The sequence below is a fragment of the Copidosoma floridanum genome, unplaced genomic scaffold (assembly GCF_036245765.1).
Source record: "Copidosoma floridanum isolate Cflo_tuat_1 unplaced genomic scaffold, Cflo_Japanese_pri ptg000004l, whole genome shotgun sequence".
In the NCBI taxonomy this organism is placed as follows: domain Eukaryota; kingdom Metazoa; phylum Arthropoda; class Insecta; order Hymenoptera; family Encyrtidae; genus Copidosoma; species Copidosoma floridanum.
Window position 1 is genome coordinate 3,457,609 of NW_028321881.1, and position 18,755 is coordinate 3,476,363.

Consider the following 18,755-nt stretch of genomic DNA (forward strand, 5'->3'; position numbering starts at 1 on the left):
CGACGTCATCAAGATGGATCCGATAATTGTAGGTGACAAGCCCAATGATCAGCGTGAGAGAAAGATGATCAAGCATGAACGTGTATTTCTTATCAGTGGATGTTTTTTTTTCTTCTTTCACTCATTGTTTTAGGAGTCTAAGTGTAATCGTTGTTTTTTTGGTCTTCTCAAGAGTGGGCGTATCGAGTTGTTAAAGAGAAAATTTCATGGGGAAAAGTGGATCACGTACCTCGTTTAACTGCGACCAACGTTGGCTTACTTGACGCAGTACCTTGCCAAGGAATCCAGCCAGCTTAGGAACTTTAGTTTGATATTGTTAGGATAGTATGTAAATGAGTTTCAATAAGAACAAAACTTTAATTTCAGTAAACACATATTTTTGATAGCTTCAAAAAAGATACACAAGATATTAATGGTTATTGTTTTTTTTTTTTTAAATATCATATCCATCTATTTTTTGTTAAGAAATATAAATATTTTTGATAATAACTTGTTACGGCTTACTCGTCTTAGATGTAGCGATTCACTAATATATATAGTCATCTAATAAATTTAAGGTTGTTAGGATAGTATGTAAATGGGTAATAATAATACCAAAATATTTAAATTCAAATTTAATATTTATTTTTGTAGCATCAAAAATACAAATGGACTGATTATTAATTTTTTTTTTTAATATCTCATATCCATCGTTCTTTGGATAAGAGCGATAATTTTTGGAATAATAATTTTCCTTTTTTTTTGGTTGAGATGCCTCAACGTGATTTTCTGTAAGAGGTTTTCGGCTATTTTTATCTTCATTCTCCTTCTTACTGAGGCTCTCGTATTTTGGTTTGGTAAAGATTGGACCCATGTCGTTGATAATGACTGCTTAATCGTCACAGGGTAACTGAAGCTATACGCAAATTCTCATCAGCTTATAAAACGGTGCTTATTTCTTTGTACTATCACACGGCAAGATGTAATTTGATTTTTTGATCTTAAATTTTATGCTTCCTTTAGTATTTTTTTTGTCTACACACGGTCATCGATTTCGACAACAACATTAGTATTAATTTCAGAGTCACTATCAGTATCATCAGTAACATTAGTATTAATTCCATCAACAGTATCCCAACTTGGAAGCGTTTTAGAAATTTTCTTTTTATGACTATTAAGCACGTCAAAAAAACATTCTGAGTCTGGCTCAATGCTTTTTTCCACCAAAGAGAAAATCCAAAATTTAATTTGATGAGCTTTACTAAGTGCGCTATATTGCTTCCTAAGTAGACTTTCTTATAAATCATGATTACCATACATTAACGCCTTTGTTAAATATCCCACATTAAGGAAGTGACACGATGGTACCATATACTGCTGAATGTCAATCACAGTACATTCTATGGTACATTCTGAATAATTGGCTGTATTATCTTTATAAACATAAATTCGATGTGCATTTTTTGCTCCAGTGTACAAATCTTGCTGTAACTTTACAATTGAACAATCACCCTCGAACCAGCGAGGTCCATGCACTTGCTTTGACTGAAAGTCGTTGTTTTGGCGCATATCCATAGGTAAGGTAGAAAAATTGCACGGGGGCTGCATAATTCAATGACTGATCGCTGATCTTATAAGAGACACTACAGCCACTTTTTTTGGTAAAAAGTGTCCAGAAGCGTCGAGAAAACCTCCAATCTCAATAACTTAATCCGCGTTAAAATCCATTTTAATTTTTTAGCTCAAAAGCGTCGTACTAACTACGACATAAACACATATCCGCCACGTGTGAGGCTGCGTAATGAACTAAGTAGCACTCTGCACTGAAGCTCGTTTATATACACGTTAGTGTAGGCACTGTGCAAGTGTGTGTGTATGTTTTATCAGAATGAATCATCGGCTCTAAATATTTTAATCTTAAGCTTTTTTTAAGAAAAGGGCTACACAAATAATAACAATAATATAATTTAATACATTTATTTATGACACAATTTAAAAAAAAAAAAACAGTTTCATTGGGTTTTTTACTATACATCTTCTTTAGAATCAGTGACATCTTCCCATTTCATATGAACGTAGAATTTTTTCATTCGTTTGACATTGTGGGTGGCACACATAAATCTATACGCACCATTATGGTAAGGACATGCAGTAACTAATGCTGGAAGTTTAAACACTGGATAATCAACCATATTATTAACTTAAAAATTAAGCCTTTCGAGCTACCTTTTCTTCACTTTTCCAATCACAAAAATCTTCTTAGCATTTTTAAGATTTGAGAGTGCCTATAATTCCTCGAACCGCACAGCGTCCCCCTTGCACGTATACACAATGCCCACGGGCGCACACCTACCTCATTGTTAAGCTTCCGAGTGGAGGCCTCGGTGGGGGCGTTACTCAAGCCAGTGGACGCGGTCAGCTTTTCCTTGACCGAGACAAGCCTGGAGCATCTCTTAGAGCGTCCCGCGCCGTTGGGCTGCCTCAGCTTAAGGGTCACAGCCTTGGACTTGAAGCTCTTGGCCAGGTAGACGCATGCCAGCATCTTGGTCTTGCCGTGCAGCAGCCCTGAGGCCATGCTCTAAAGCTTCTGCCGTGCGGGGCTTTGCCGCGAGAATAAGGCCCGGCCAACGTGTAGTGCACGCACACCGCTGGGTCAGCGCAGCACTGCCTCCTCGCTACTAGGGCCTCGATAACGATCGGATGTTATCGGATAATGTTGAAAGTTCAAACACTGGATAATCATTTATATCATTAACTTGAAAATTAAACCTTTTCGGCCACCTTTTCTTTACTTTTCCAACCCTAAAAATCTTTTCAGCATCTTTGAGATTTTCTCGAAGAACATTACCAATTTTTGTGTAGTCAATAACACCTGATTGCCAATCTCATCCATTAGAGGATAGCTCAAGACATACATTTTTACGTTTAAATTCAACATTTAGTTTGCGCCAAGAAAATGGCGGCTGGGAGAAATATACTTGAGGCTCATCATCTCCGTGGAAAGGAAGAATCGCCTTTAAGCACATAATCGTTGCCAGGCTTCTTAAAGCCTTGCATGTCCACCATGTACTCCATTATGAAAAAGACTGACTTCACTGCTAGTAATTTTTTTTTTTTCTAATTTTACATACGTGCTTAAACAAGTTTCCTCCTGTCACGACTAATGGGATTGTACTCTACGATGCGATCGTGTAGAATGAGACAGTAAGCAGATACATTTTCCAGGAAATTCTTTCATGCTTTAAAGTCCAAGTGCACGTCCACTGGCACGCTTTTCAAATCTTTATTCTGCTAAGAGCAGTATACTACAATGAGAGGCATGTGTGTGATGAAATCTTTCTTATTTAGCATAGGTTCGGGTTCTTTCCCGTCATAGGTAGCTTGAAAATTTTTACACAAATCATACAATGTTGAAAAATAATTTTTATCAATTTTAAGATTGAGATTTCCTTAAGATTTGTGGTGTTAGTTTAAGAAAAGCCTTACATTGCTGATATAACAGTGATCAAAGAGACTCGCATTATAAGCAGGATCATTTTTTCGCTTATTCTAAAAGCCTAAAATAACAAAACGAGGCTTTTCCAACTGATTGGAAGTTTTGATTGTTCTTACATGCCTAGAAGTTTTTGGCAACAGAGGATACTCATACAACTTCCAATTGCGAAGACTCATAGAAATAGGCTTGTCTTTTGCAATAACATCACGCAAACGATTTTTTCGTCTGTCTGATGCAGATTATGTAAGGCACAAGCCACTTAATTTGAGTCAATTTAAGCTTATACTTTTTGAAAATTTGATTTTTAGGTACTTGTATAATGGCGCTAACGTAATCTCTTGATCTTGTGAGAATTAATTCATGTTCTGCATGAACCACAATTTTGCGATAGTTCTCAGCGAAACCAAACATCAGACTCAGAAGTATTGATACTTTAGAATAGTAATGATCATTGATAGTAGATTTTTTCTCTTTAATGTCTATCCAACCAGCATTTTCAAGCATTAAGCTCTGACTGGGAGAGAAAGATATCCATCCTCCCATTAAAGTTGTCAATCCAACATTCTTACACCTATTTATTTCCATACCATTCGGTTCATTTCGTATTTATTCACACAGATGGCAGAAGGCATTATTAACTAGTTTTTTTTTGTTAAGAGATTTATCACCTTCAGTTGTTATACGTTCAGAAGTACGTAGGGAACTTTGAGAGGGTAAGAGACATAAATCTTGATGTTGAATTAAGATGCGAATTTGATCACTTCTATTAAATGCTGATGCAATGAAGGGTCGATGTGCATGAGTTTCGTAGTGCGCAACTGACTCATCCAACATGACACCTGACTAAATCCCAAGAATATCTTCCATCACAAATTTTTTTCGTTTGCAGGCAGCAAAAGAAAGCACAAGTTATTTGCCACGAAGAGCCCTTACTTTTATGCCTAAGTTTTTTAAGAACTGCACGTTGTGACGTGTTAACACTTTGGGCGTTCGTCGACGACTGATCCGTCTCATCCATTTTGGTTTATTTTTATAGCTCCGTCCAATTTTGTTGTCTCGTGGATGACTATTAAATTTGTCCTCATCCTTGTTAATTTGTTTTCATAGCTTCGTCTAACTTAACTATTGTTGTCCAGTATGCCCGTTTCTGTTGAGTTGTTTCAAGGGTGGTCTTGTATTTATAACTTCCCCATTAAAATTAATTAAGTTACCTTCCTGATCAACAGAGCGTACCTAAAGATGATCTATAATTTTAACAGCAATGGGCAAATAAATGATTCACGATGGAACTTCGACAATCTTGTACCCCGGTGGTACAGCAGAGAAAAACTCGTGAATGGTATATACTTTTTCTCCGTTTACATAGGCTCCACTAGTGATTACACTCAACTCTCAATGTGTTAACCATGAAAATAGCAACAGGCAAATCTGAGTTAGGAGTACTGGCATCTCTGAGAATTCGTTCAGTAAAGCCTAAAAAATGGCTTATAGAATCTTTTGGTCTGAAACCAATACTATGACAATACGTTATCACACTGCGAAGAGTATTATTGTTTGATTTAGTGTTAATAGCTACATCGTCGGATTGTAATACGTTAATCAGAAATGACTCAATATTTTGAATTTTCAAGCTGCTGGTTAGAAAAACAACCACTTGATCGCCTACGTGAAATTCATTATTACCTTCGTTGATATTCGGAATCGAAATGAAAGTTAGGAGTTCTACTAGACCAATAACGTAGTTATGGGCTGGTGACAACTCGATAGGTGAGAAATATTGTGCTTTGAGAATAGATGATATTCCTGATAAAATTAATGTCAACGATTTTTCCATGACGGTTTGTCAATGACTAATGTTACTTAAGTATTGGGATGAATTTGTATTGGCTGAGAATGGAGTTTTTTTACACAGAAAGCTTAAGCAAAGATGGCCTCAGTTGTATGTACCAAAATCTTGAAACCTTTTATAATTATATTTGACACATCTAACACCAAGATATAGCAGTAGATCAATCGGTGGCTGTAGGTCACCACAGGTGTCGAAATACGTCACGTTATTGCCTCGCTTTTATAGGCAACCCAGTGAGTGACCAGGACCATCCTTATCATCGAGATTGACTATTGCTGATTTGGAAAAACGTGGGCCATCAGCAGCTAATATAACTTTCGAAGACAGTTAAGAGAGATGAAAGCAGTAGTGAAAAAGCTTCATAAACGTGTGAGATGCAACTACCTCCGCCAAAAGTTTGATATTCAAGGCTTGAATGAAACATGGCAAGCTAATCTTCTGGAGAAAATACCTCGTTCTCATGAAAATAAAAGTTATAGGTATTTGCTTAAAGTTAAAGATGTATTCTTCAAGTATGCATGGGCTGTGCCCGTAAAAAATAAGACCAGTGAAGGTGTGACTGCAGCTATAAAGTCGATATGAACAGAGGAAAGAGTTCTAACTCATTTGCGAACAGATCATGGCAAAGAGTTTTACAATGTGAATTTTCAAAGTCTCATGGAAAAGAACAAAATTATTTTGTACTTGACTTGTAGTTACCTCAAAACATCTATTTGTGAGCGATTAAATCGTACACTAAAGCATGATATGTGGAAAAATTTCAGCTTGCGTGGCAGATATAAGTAGATTGACATCTTACCCAAGTTACTGACGGCCTATAATGATCGGAAACATTATGCAATAGCTATGAAACTAAAGGATGTGTCAGCTGCTACCAATAATTAAATTTTAAAAATAATTTCTTTAAGAACAATGGGAATGAAAAAATAACGGAAATTTAAAGTAGGAGATAAAGTGCAAATTAGTAATGCTAAGCAAGTATTCAAAAAAGGATACACACCTAACTGGTCGTCTAAGGTATTCGCTACAGCACAAGAAGCTCTAACCAGTCCACCAACTAACCAATTGAAAGATAACCAAAATCAACTAATTTCTGGAGGCTTCTACGAGCAGAAACTGCAGGTAACCAAGTATCCTGATACTTATATTGTTAAAAAAATCTTCGTCGACGAGGAAATCAAATATTCGTCAAGTGGTAGGGCTTTGACAATACCTATAAATTGGATTGATAAAAACAAATAATTTAAATATTATGTACTTTAAAAATTATTAAAATTCAGAAGTTGTAAGAAAATTTGCATAAAACTTGTTGTGGTCTTTCAATGTTATCAATTATGTGTGCAAATGTTACCTAAGATTAGTTGAGATGAATAAAAACTCTAAGCATGTAATAGATGACATCATTTATCTTTTCCACGTTAAACTAGTTTCACAAAAATAACTTTCTTTTTCTTGTATTTGTATAATTAAACATTTATTGGTTAAAAAACTCAACACTATCACTATTATAGCGTACTGACAGCTTTTTTTTATCAATAGATTCCAACAAACTATTAAATGATAGTTCATAACTCACAAGATACTCAGATACTTGATAAGGTAAAAATATCCATAAGTGGTCGTCTAGTTCAGCGATAGCTTTTATGCCAAATTTAGTGTTAGCTTTTTTCAGCTTCGACACTACATGACTTTGCCCCTTGACCATTTCCTTAGTCTTCTTTGTTGGAAGGAATCTTCCACAGGCCAGACAATTAAGTGCTGCTGAATCAGCCATCTGAAACGTACAAAAATTATACGAGTTTTATAAATAGTAAAAAAAATATATATGAATGAGTAAACACGTTACAAACCTTCATTTCTGAGCTATGCTGTTTCAAAAAGATCTATTTATCTTCGTAGAAATTTTCTGACTCCAAACCTGTTCTTTTAAGAGCTTGTTGTTGACCTGAGCTGCTTGCGTTTGATGACGAAGCAGTCGATACTTTAAGCTGCTTACTATCACTCTGAATAAGCTCTGCTGGTTGATGCTGCCGATGATATAGGGACTCTCCCACTACTGAAGTAATCTCCCCCTATACATTGGCTGCTTTTTAATTGGCTGCTGGTCTGCTATGATTTTCTATACACTCTCCATCTCTCTGTTTTTTTTAATTCTAATTCTATAATCACCCCAAGGAAGCGTATCTGTAGTGTTTGATATATTGCTTATCATCTTGGGAACCAAGAGCAATTTTATTTTGCCTCTCAGTGTAGAGCTTATGATGTTCATCATCTTATGTTATATTTATTTGCTCTCGATTAATGTTAATAATTTGTTCATGTAGGCACTTAGTATAGCCGTTGAAATCAATAGTTAATATGACGCCATTACTCTTAACACCCTTTGCTTTTTTAATCACATTTTCATTTTAAAGAAGAAAACTATTTATTTTACTTTCAAGCCCAGCAAATTTTAGTATAATATTTCCATTGCACTCATCTTTCATGAGCACAACGATTTTTTATTTTTTAACGGCATTGTAAATTTACTATCCTCTGGATAATCTGATAGGTCAAATTCATTCGTATCCAATTTCATCATTTTATGAATATCATGGTTTGTTACCATATATATTAGACTGTCTGTATCAGTGTATATAAATTTACAATTATTTTTGAGTTTGGAGAGCAAATAATCGTAGTGAAAATGATACACAAGTGTCTTTGATAAATTAAAGACACTAAGCCCAATATATACTGGCTTTCTCATTATCAGTTCTGCACATTGTAGCTGTATAGCTACAGCATTCTCATCAAAAATATCACAGCTGTGAAAATTTGGCTGTGCAATGTACGATGCCATGCCATAGCGTCTATTCCAATGGTTGAGAAGTTTGAAATCGATACGCTTCCTCTTATTTTCTAACGTTTTTCCAAAAATAGTATTATTGAATAGTTTAAAAAGCATTTTTTCAAACTAGTTCTTAGCCTTTTTTCTCTTTATGCTATTGAAATAAATATATTCTTTAAGCCATGCACTTTGCCAGAATTTTAAAGCTCGATATATTTTTGTCAGTTTTAATTCATGATTTGTGGCTTGCTTGAGGGTTTCATAATAAAGTACATATTCATGCTTCTGTAACGAGGCAAAATGGCCTCTATATTTCAAAATGCTCTCGCTGATGCAACATGTATACAAAGAGCATTAATTTGACGCTTCTCCGAACTGTTTGTTTTTCGGGAGCTGTATACACGCTGAGAGAAGGAGACGGGGACGCCAACGGACAAACAGTTGAGATGCGGAGACACAGCAGCGCCAGCAGAAAAGGACAAGGAAAGTGCGAACGCGACTACCGAGACACAGCAGCTGCTAAGTATGAGTGTGACTGCGAGAGGAGATACGTGGCGGCAGCAGTGGCGGCGGCCATTTGCTTGAGCAAGGAATCGTGAGTCAATTGGGAGTAGAGCCTCGAGCTGCACGCTTAAGCGCAAACAGCGAGAGCTTCGGTTGTTTTGCGAGATTTCGTGGCGAGAGTTAAGAGAGAGAGTTTTCGAGAAGGTGCGTTGAGTGTTGAGAGAAGAGAGAGGAGTCTGCGTGCGAGACGAGAATCTGCTGTGTTCTTCTAGGACAATGAGGTCTCTAGGTCGAGGACTACGGCCGCTGAGAGAAAAAGCAGAGAGAGAAGAGTTGAGAGAGAGAGAAGACAAAGAGTGAAGCCGCAGGACGAACGACCCGCTCGAGGACACCAGACGACATCACGCTGGGTTGGACTTGCGGACGTTTGACCAGGAGGTGAGGCTAGAGAGAGAGAGAGATTTTAGTGTAGACAGTGCGAGAGAGAGAGAGGGAGAGAGAGAGTTTGGGTTGACGAGACGAGGTGTACGAGAGACCGTGAGGTGCATGGGAGGGCCACCATTTTTCGTGCGTGTTGTCGTGTAGTAGGGTAGATAGTAGAGTAGAGAGAGAGAGAGAGAGAGAGAGAGAGAGAGAGAGAGAGAGCGTATAGTTGAGCAGAGACAAAGAGGGAGAGAGTGTATAGCAGTGTGAGAGATTGGAGACGGAGTGTGAGTGTGTGCGTAGAAGTGTGGGTCGAGGACGAGCAAGAGCCCCTCCTGGTCCCGGACCAGCAGGACGAGGTGGACGAGCGCTCGCGGCTCGTGGGGTGCGAGGCGGAGTTGCTGCAGCGCTGTCCAGAAGACGAGGTAAAGCGTTATGTCGTGTATTGTGAAGAGAGGAAGATTGTGTTTTAGTGTTAAGTGTTTAATAAAAGAAATAGTGAAAAGTATTTGTTGTGTGAAAATTAATAGTTCTTCCCGTAGAACGGGAGAACTCCCGCGCCAATCCCCCTTTTTCAGAAGCAGAAACCCGATGGTGAGAGGGACAACGGTGACGAACGCGATCGAAATTTGCTAACGCTGCGTCGGCGCCTCTTTTCATTTCAGGTCAAGAAGCAGTGTTATACTTGTTATTTAATGTTGTCATTAATTTAGGCTGCTTTGAACCTGGTGCTGAAATGTGTTTGCAAAAAAATGGCAAATCCTTGTAAGAATCGTGGAGCTTCTCTGGATACTCCAAATCCACTTCTAAAATATATCTCTCAGCACTTCTATTTCCAATATTATAAAAATTATGAGGCTGTCGCTCAACATTTTCGACCCACTGAAATCCACCATAAAAAAGTTTTTAAGTCATTGCCTAACCATACAAATTATTTGCGTCAAAATATGATATATCTCTTTCAGTTTCATCTTTTTTATAATTTTCCAAATATTAATTATTAGCTTCTGCATATCTGTTACAGCACTGGCTTATTCCACCTCGTATGCCTTTTTCAATGAACACAAGCATATCTATTTTAGTAATAAGTTCCAGTGAAATCTGAAAAAAATTCTCAATTAATAACTAAAGCACAATTGACATTATATTCTTATGCATAATACTTACTTTCATTTTTTTCATCATGGCATCCCAAGTAAAGCCTGGAGTAGTAAAATAGTGAGCAGGATCTAATTTAGGAACCTTGAGGCAATTATTTCTAAAGTTTTCAAATATCTCTCTTAATAAAAGTACATTAGTTTTGGGGTGAAGATCTTAATACTTTCCAAGAGTTATAATATCTAAAGTTTTCCATACGGTTTCAGCATGTATATAATCTTCAGTACTTAGATGTGCATTATATAATTCACTATAGAAATCATCTTTAGATGGGAGCCCGATTTCTTCAATTTTTTTCGAATGATGCTACATAATCATATGGAAATCGTTCCTCTTCAGCATATTGATTTGCTCGTACAAGTTTTTATCATCTTGACTGAAAAGCTTTTCTAGAGTATCATACTGCTCTAAGTAAGATACCAACTTATCAAGTGACGACGCCAAAAATATACACTAGTTAATGAAGCGTAAGCTTATGCGTGTCCCTTTAATGTACTTCGTAAAAGAAATGTATTTTTCTTTAGTTTAAGGGATAACTTGTACTCTTCCGGGAAAAAAAGTAACAAGTTCTTGTATAAATAAGTGAGCATCATCATTGCTGAGATTATGGAAAACTATTGGTACTGCTCACGAATCCTGATACTTGAGATTACATACATTGTGAGCTGGGCCTCGATATCTGAGTAACAAAAAGCGATTTAAGTTTAAAGGTAAAAATTTTCTCAATTAAAAAATCATAAATATAAGAGTCACCCTCCAGTTCAATAGCAATGATCGTAAACTTTTTTATCATTTTTAATAGACTTCTCACATATGTGACATATATTAGCATTAAAAGATCAAAGTCCTCTTCTTAAGTTAATGATCTCGTTGGCACTGGATTATTGTACATTCTGCGTTAATCAAAGGCAAGATCCTGCATTTCTTTCACAAACAAGGTAGCTGGATTCTCACTGCTTTTAGTTTTTTTCCTGTAGAAAATATATCGTGATTTCGCGTTATCAAAACTGCACTTTACATAATATCCAACACTTTATGCTTCATAGTGTTGTATTGCTCGCTCACTATTATGCACAGTTTTTTATAAACACTCAAAGTCTGCGGATACTACAAATGGCACACGATTTTTACTCATGCGATTTTCAAATCTTAAAATTTTACTATCGTACCTTGGCAAGCTTACTTGACACTTGTTTACTTTGAAGCACGGGTATGTTTTTTTAACATATCATTAGTTGTAAAGTAATAAAGACAACGGTCGCGAATGTAAATTTTATGTTAATGTTTTGTTAAAGAACCTCTTACTAACCTAGATGAGTCTTTAATATATACGTAGTGGTATTTTATATCATTATAAGCACTTTTATCACCGTCTTGAATTTCTTCTAAATATTCTTCTCTATCTTCTTGTACCTTATCTTCATTCATTGCCTCAGCATTGAGAAAACCTTTTCTTTCTTCTTCTACCTTAACTTCATTCATTGACTCAGCATTAACGAAATTATCACGTTCTCCATCAATATTTTTTCATTTTTTTGATTTTCCCTCACTATACGTATCAATATAATAATTTTGTATAAGCAGCAAATTAATATGTTTATCCTTTTTTTTTGCTGTCAAGTAAAGGGGTAAAGTTATATAACTGTTTTTACTTTTCACCAAAAGATACACGTTAATAGACACATTATTCTGTTTCTCAAATTTTCTAATTTAGTTAGGCTGCACTGAAAAGGTGATCCTCTCGAAACTATAAGTGTATTCGTATTAAGTATTACTTGACACTCGTTGTGCATTTTTACTCACTGGATGTAAAGCTGACAAAATGGCCCATTTAAAGCATTGCTTATCAGCGTTCTGTAAATTCACGCAAGCTTTTTTTTCTCGACAGTAGTAGGGAGTTTTATGTAAGAACTACCACTTATTGCATTGTTTTTATCTATATTTACTTCTAAATTTAAAATTGAGCATAAAGTCCATCCAGAATCGCGCTCCTGAAACTCTTCTATATCTGTAGAAATAGGCTTCTGGACATTTGTTTTAAATCATTTATGTAGGTCTGTTATATCAAAACTGGAATTAGATTTAGTATTAAAATGTTTAACTACAACAGTCTCTGTAACACTTTTTTTTTGTCAAAAACTCTGCTGCTGATACTGTATTAATTTTTAAAGCGTTTTACTCGTCAAGAATTTCTCGCACTTTTAAAATGAATATTTTTTCCACATACTTAAGAAATTTCATTATATCAAAATATCCACTATTTGATATAACAGCCGTTTTTATGATATTTTGAAAAGCACTACTAAGATCTATCCTTGTCACAAAATTATAATCATCTTGATTGTCGAATTTTTCATCAAGCCCTGACCCTTGCACTTCTAGAATTTTATGAAATGCTGCTAAAAACGTTAATTAAAGACACTCAATATTCAACAACTTATTTTCCACTGGCGATGACAATTTTACAGATAGCTTATAGTTGGAAATACTTTTAAGCACTATTTCACTGTTATCAATAAAATCACGTATCTCGGTCATATTATTACTATGCAGCAAGCGTTGATATTTTATTCGCGCTATTTCACAGAAAATCAAGTAACGCTCCATGGCGTTGGCGTTAGCAAAATTCTCGTGGAATTGCTCCATTATACTCACAGCTTGCGTTAACGTAATCAAATGAATGATACGCTGCTTTAACTTTTCTTTTATACTGATTTGCCTCTGCGAAATCGATACGAATGATGACCAGCGGTGACTAGCGTTGTATATAAAGAGATGATACATTGATAGAGGGGTTAGTTATCTAATAATCGTCACAACAGTGAGATGACGAAGTACGTGGTTGATGTTTAAGGCTTTAAAACCATGCACAACGAATTTATTTTCAAAGAGGTCGCTATAATACCTCTACAAGAAAATGCTACACCATCAGATTTTGTCTTTAAGCTCCCATATTCTTGGGCACAGCCCTTACCTAAGAACAAATGTGAAAATCCATGGTTGGAATTTAATTACCACGGTCTTCATTGAGGCTCGGGAGCAGTTTCCTATGAGGATCTAGCTATAACCTTTCGAGCCATTATTAAAGAATTTTAACATTATTGAAGATTTATACGCTTTACTAAATATTTGCGTAATATTATTATTTTTAAAGGTACATTTATGATATTAAGCAATATCTAGTTTAAAAAAAGTTAGTATGGATGCTATCGAATGCATGAATTACTAATTTAATTCAGCTTATTGTGCTGTGAAAAATGCTACAGCTTTACAAAAATTGATTTTAAAAGAGCAGCAACGACAAAACGATATTCTTTACTTATTGTACACCTGATACATAATACTTATGCAATTAATTAGTTCCTCATAAATCTATGTCGATTTTTTTTCATCTATCCCTTCTTATAACTGCGCTGATTAAAATTACTTTATCGTATTGACTGACTCCATTCGTTGGTGAGGTACTGTGGCAAAGAGTAGTAAGCCAAGCAATGTTGGGATACGCTTATGGTTATGAGATGGTATACATGTTCTCTGGCAACACGCATCACTCGATACACCTGCTCTTGAGAAAAAAAATATGCTGCTGGTACATTATACGCCTAAATAAGAAGCGAAGAGTTTTCGGCCACGGCTTACACATACGTGTATCCTAGCATGATTCTTTGCACCCGCTTTTGCTAGGAAAAAAATATTACACTAGTACATTATACGCCTAAATAAGTAGCGAAAAGTCATCGGCCACGGCTAACACATCCGTATGGATAAAAAATAATAGCTCCATTACTTGGCAAGGTACTGCGTCGAGTAAGCCAACGTTGGTCACAGCTAAACGGGATATGCGATTCGCTACATCCACTGATAAGAAATACACGTTCATACTTGATTATCTTTCTCTCGCGCTGTACGTTAGGCTTGTCACATACACGTTTTGGACCCATCCTGATGACGTCGGAGCTTGATTTGCGGTTGGAAAGGAAGGGAGAAGTCAGTACCATCCGACGCCACAGCATCTGGAAGAGGGCTCCTTCCCCTGACGTTACCATCCGAGTAGTCTGCACCACCCACCGCTCCTAATACCTATACCGCCCATGCCCCTCCTCCCACTGCCCGATCAGCCTCTCCCCCACCACCGCCTCTCCTTCACCGCTCCTCTCCACCCACAGCTATAGCTAGAGCCTCTTTCTCCACCACTACCTCAGGGGGGGAGCTGGGAGGGTGCCAGAACCACCATGGTTTACCTACTATTAAGGATTTTCAACACAATGAGTATCAGAAAGACTGAGTGTTAATTTTTTTTCCGTAGTTGTTAAAGTGTGACGAAGCGGTTTTTTGCTATGTTAGAAAATACTACTTGTTTTAAAAGAAGCACTAGTTTTGGAATAAATGACTGCCGTTGTAAAAGTAAGGTTTTTAATATCGCTTATGATTATTTTTTATCTTACTAACATTAAGGTCTAAAACTTTCAATGTACACATCATTATCACAACGTTTTCGATCAGCTACCTAGTAATTCACAAGTTCATTCGTATTCTCAAGATTTGCTATAGCTGTTTAACAAACCTATGGATAACCATCAGATAAGTTATTTCTTATGAATACTGCAGGAAAATGAGAAATTTTTATGATCTTTGAATATTTTATTAAATCTGTATTGTTCCTAGCTTAATCTGGTTATTTTATTTTTTTTAACTTTTTTTCAAGTATTTTTCTTTTCTTAACCTTTTTCAGCGTAAGACCTTGTAAAGACTCCCAATCCAGTTGGGCAGTTTGTGATAGAAACCTTTATCAAGGGCGAAAGCTTTCGTGATTTAATTGTGTCTGTGACCTTCCGCTAGCTATTTTTAGCCGTCTCAGAAGCATTTATACTCTTTATGATTTTTGCTTTTTTATTAGCTATAGCACTGATTTCACTCAAATCAGAAAACAAGTGAAGGAAAGTTAAAACTCCAGAAATTTAGGTAGGAAGGCGTTAGATGCGTGGAATCGTTACATTATTTCTACCTTCCGATTTTTTAACTGCACTACGAGCACCTTTCAAAGAACTATCAATGACATCTCAAGCACTTTTGCTTGTGGTATTATTGTCTGGCCAGATAGCTTTATTAACTGCAGTTAAAACACTACATTGTGTCTTCTTTGACCTACTCATTCTTCTTTTCTTTTTGTAGATACCCTGTTTTTTCTTCTGCTTCAACCCCATACCAAATTCACTTTTAACGTCTACAGCGTCAGTCACCAAGTCAGCTGCAGCTCTTTCACTTGTACTTAAATCTGAAGCTTGAACTCTTCGCCAAGCCTTCTCAATTAGAACTTTATGTACATCGTGTCAGGCTTTAAGATCTTCTCGAATTGTTGAGTGAGCTATATTATGCTCTTTGCACTCTGCGTGTAGTAAATTAACCTTGGAATCGTCTGTAGCAAAACGCTTAGCAAGCTAAGTACTTAGACCACAGTACTAACAGCCTGGCAAATGGAGCGCTATTGGTCAGGAATTTATGATTTTATTCACAAGATTGTCTTTCTCTTGCGATGGATGATGATGATGATTAGTCTTTAGAGGTTGGATCATAATTTAGCCTTTTAGAAAGTTAAGTAAATTTTTATAGTAGACAAATTCGTTGACAAATGAAAAACTTTAACTACATAACAGTTGTACTATTTCATTAAAACATTAGTTGTAACTGATTATTCATCCAGTATAGACATAGAGTTAAAAGAGCAATTTATAAAATTACAAATTCCCAACTGTAGCGGTATTGTTAAATAAGAACAGTGTTTAAATTGACATAGCGAGCTTCCCCCTGACAGTTTTAATGCGATTTTTGACAGTTCATTGAATTGCGGTAAATTGCGGTCTCACTAGATGTTGCTTTACACAATTCTATAATAATTTTAAATAAAATAGTTTATAAAAAACAAGATGATGTAATGGCCTTTTTCTTCATAGCTAGCCACGAAAATTTTAACTGCTCCTATCATTGCAAGTCATATGCTCAAGTACTAGAGTAACTCATAAGACGAAACGTTAACTTTTTTGTACCTAGAGTAATCATTACAAGCTGTTGCAAGACGTTGGAGCATTATCATGTATAAAAAAAAAATATATGTTTTACATTAGCTTGTGAAAACGCAAAAAGCAGTTAAGAAACTTTATGGACTGTAAAAGTTTGGGAAAAATGAGGCTAAAAAAGTGCTTAGTGAAACTTTTAAGCCAATCATAGATCGTCTAACGAAAAGTTCTGGTGGAACAATAAAACAAACAAAAAAATAGTAACTATTCTGTTACTCATAATTATTTTTTAGTAACGACAATGGAGAAAGTAATAAAGTTTATAAAGTAAATCACCAAATAGTTTTTATTTACAAATACTTAATTAGAATAAGAAAGATTTATTAGATTTAAAATATGGAATACGAAAAGAGAATAAAGTTTACAAGCTGAGTGATTTGTAAATATATTTTAAAAACTATCGTATCAAAATAAGTGATATAAATTAACCCATAAATCCTGGATTGATAGAGCTACTAATCAAAGTAATTCTAATAAATCTGGAAGATTTGAAAAAATACTACAGAATATTACAAACTTCCAACGTTTATAGAAAAGGGTTAAGAGAAAAGGAGACTTATGAACCCATGACAGTAATGAGTTACATAAAATTATTACTCCTGTGTGTAATATTATAGTTTAAAAAAGGTGAGTCGTTGCTACCTTTTTATAAAATTACTTAAATAATACAACAAGAAAATTATACACACCAGGACGATTCTAGTAAGTTTGTAGATTGTTTACGCATATTAATAGATAAAAAGGGGGCAGAAAATACAAGTCATGATAATGAAACTACATTAATCATCGAGGAGCTTTGTAAAAGGGAAAATATATGAATATGTATCTTATAATGCATGTAGTTATTGTTTTGGTTTTAAAATCAGTGTGAATTTTGGCTGTACTTGTCAAAATGATAGCTGGTGAACAAGTTACTGCAGCAATGCAATTTATATTTTAAAAAAACGAGTGTGATAAACATGCAAACTAGTTTTGGCAAAGAATTCTATAATGTAAACGTCCAAAATCTTATGCAAAAATATATAATAAATTTATACTTAACTTGCAGCAATCTTAAAATATTTATATGCGAGCTATTGAATCGTTCTTAAAAAAATTTAATAAAGAAAATATTAAGTTGGCTGGACATTTTTAAAAGGCTAACGTTGTTTCAAACGTTAAATAAACTTTATAATAATAGAAAACATCGAACAATTGGCTTACAACCAAAAGCTGTTGTTATTAAAAATGAAGTATAAGTTTTAAGAAAGTATAGAAGAATATGGTATAATAGCAGTCAGTCTAAGCCTTATTTTAAACTTGGTATCAAAGTATGTGTAAACAAAACCAACCAAGCATTTAAACAAGGGTATACGACAAATAAGTCTACAAAAATATTGTAATAACTCAAGTAGCAGCAACATATTCAATAACATGTTGTCTTAAAGATAACTTAGATTAACCTATTTCTTGAGGTTTCTATGAACAAGAACTGCTGAAAACAAATCATCCCAATTTATACTTCATAGAAAAAGTCTTTTAGTAACGTGGCAATTATCTTTTTGTCAAATAGTTTAGCTTTGACAGTACTCTTAATATTTAGACGAATAAATGAGATTTTTTTGTAAATTACTTAAAAGTAGGAAATAAAGAATAGTACTTACAAAAAAATCTTAAAATAAACAAAAAATTAAGAGAAAATTGTTATTTATTTTCTTATTAACTTTACTTTGAGTTTGTCTGGTTGCGACAACTCCTTATATGGTACTGACTCTTTCACTATCGCCTTTTATAAGTTTATTTATTAGTGCGATCTAATTTCTTTTGCTGACGCTTCAGGTTAGTGATTTTATATAATTACGTCATATAGTCATAAAAAGTTATCGTAGCTTTCATAATGGAGTTTTTAATGCCTTAGGCTTTATTCTGCGAATTTTCATTTAAAATTTTTACACTTTACATTTTGCTCCTGAATCCTATGAACTTGAACGTGCCTTTTTGATTAAGTCTATCCTTAATTAGATCAATAATTTTCTACTTTACTAGGGGTATATTTAGTTTATTCACTGAATGATAGTCTGAAATATTAAATTCATCAACATTTTTACGCATAACATTGTAAGTATTTTGGTAAGTTATTTTTTACACAAGACTATCACTGCCTGAGTACAAAAGTTAACAATCATCATTTATTTTACTTCTGATAAATCATAAAAAAATTTAGGTACAAGTACTTTTGATAGATCCGAAACACTCAATCCAACATATATTGGTTTTTTAATACAAATATTAGTATGCAATAATTGTATAGCCTCAAAATTCTCGTCTAATATGTCAAAACTGTAGTAATTTAGTCTTTCAACATTAATCTCCACACCACATCTTCCCGCCCACTTATCAACAAGACTAACATCAATACGCTTGCGCTGATTTTTCATAGGTTTTTCTTATATAGCTTGAATA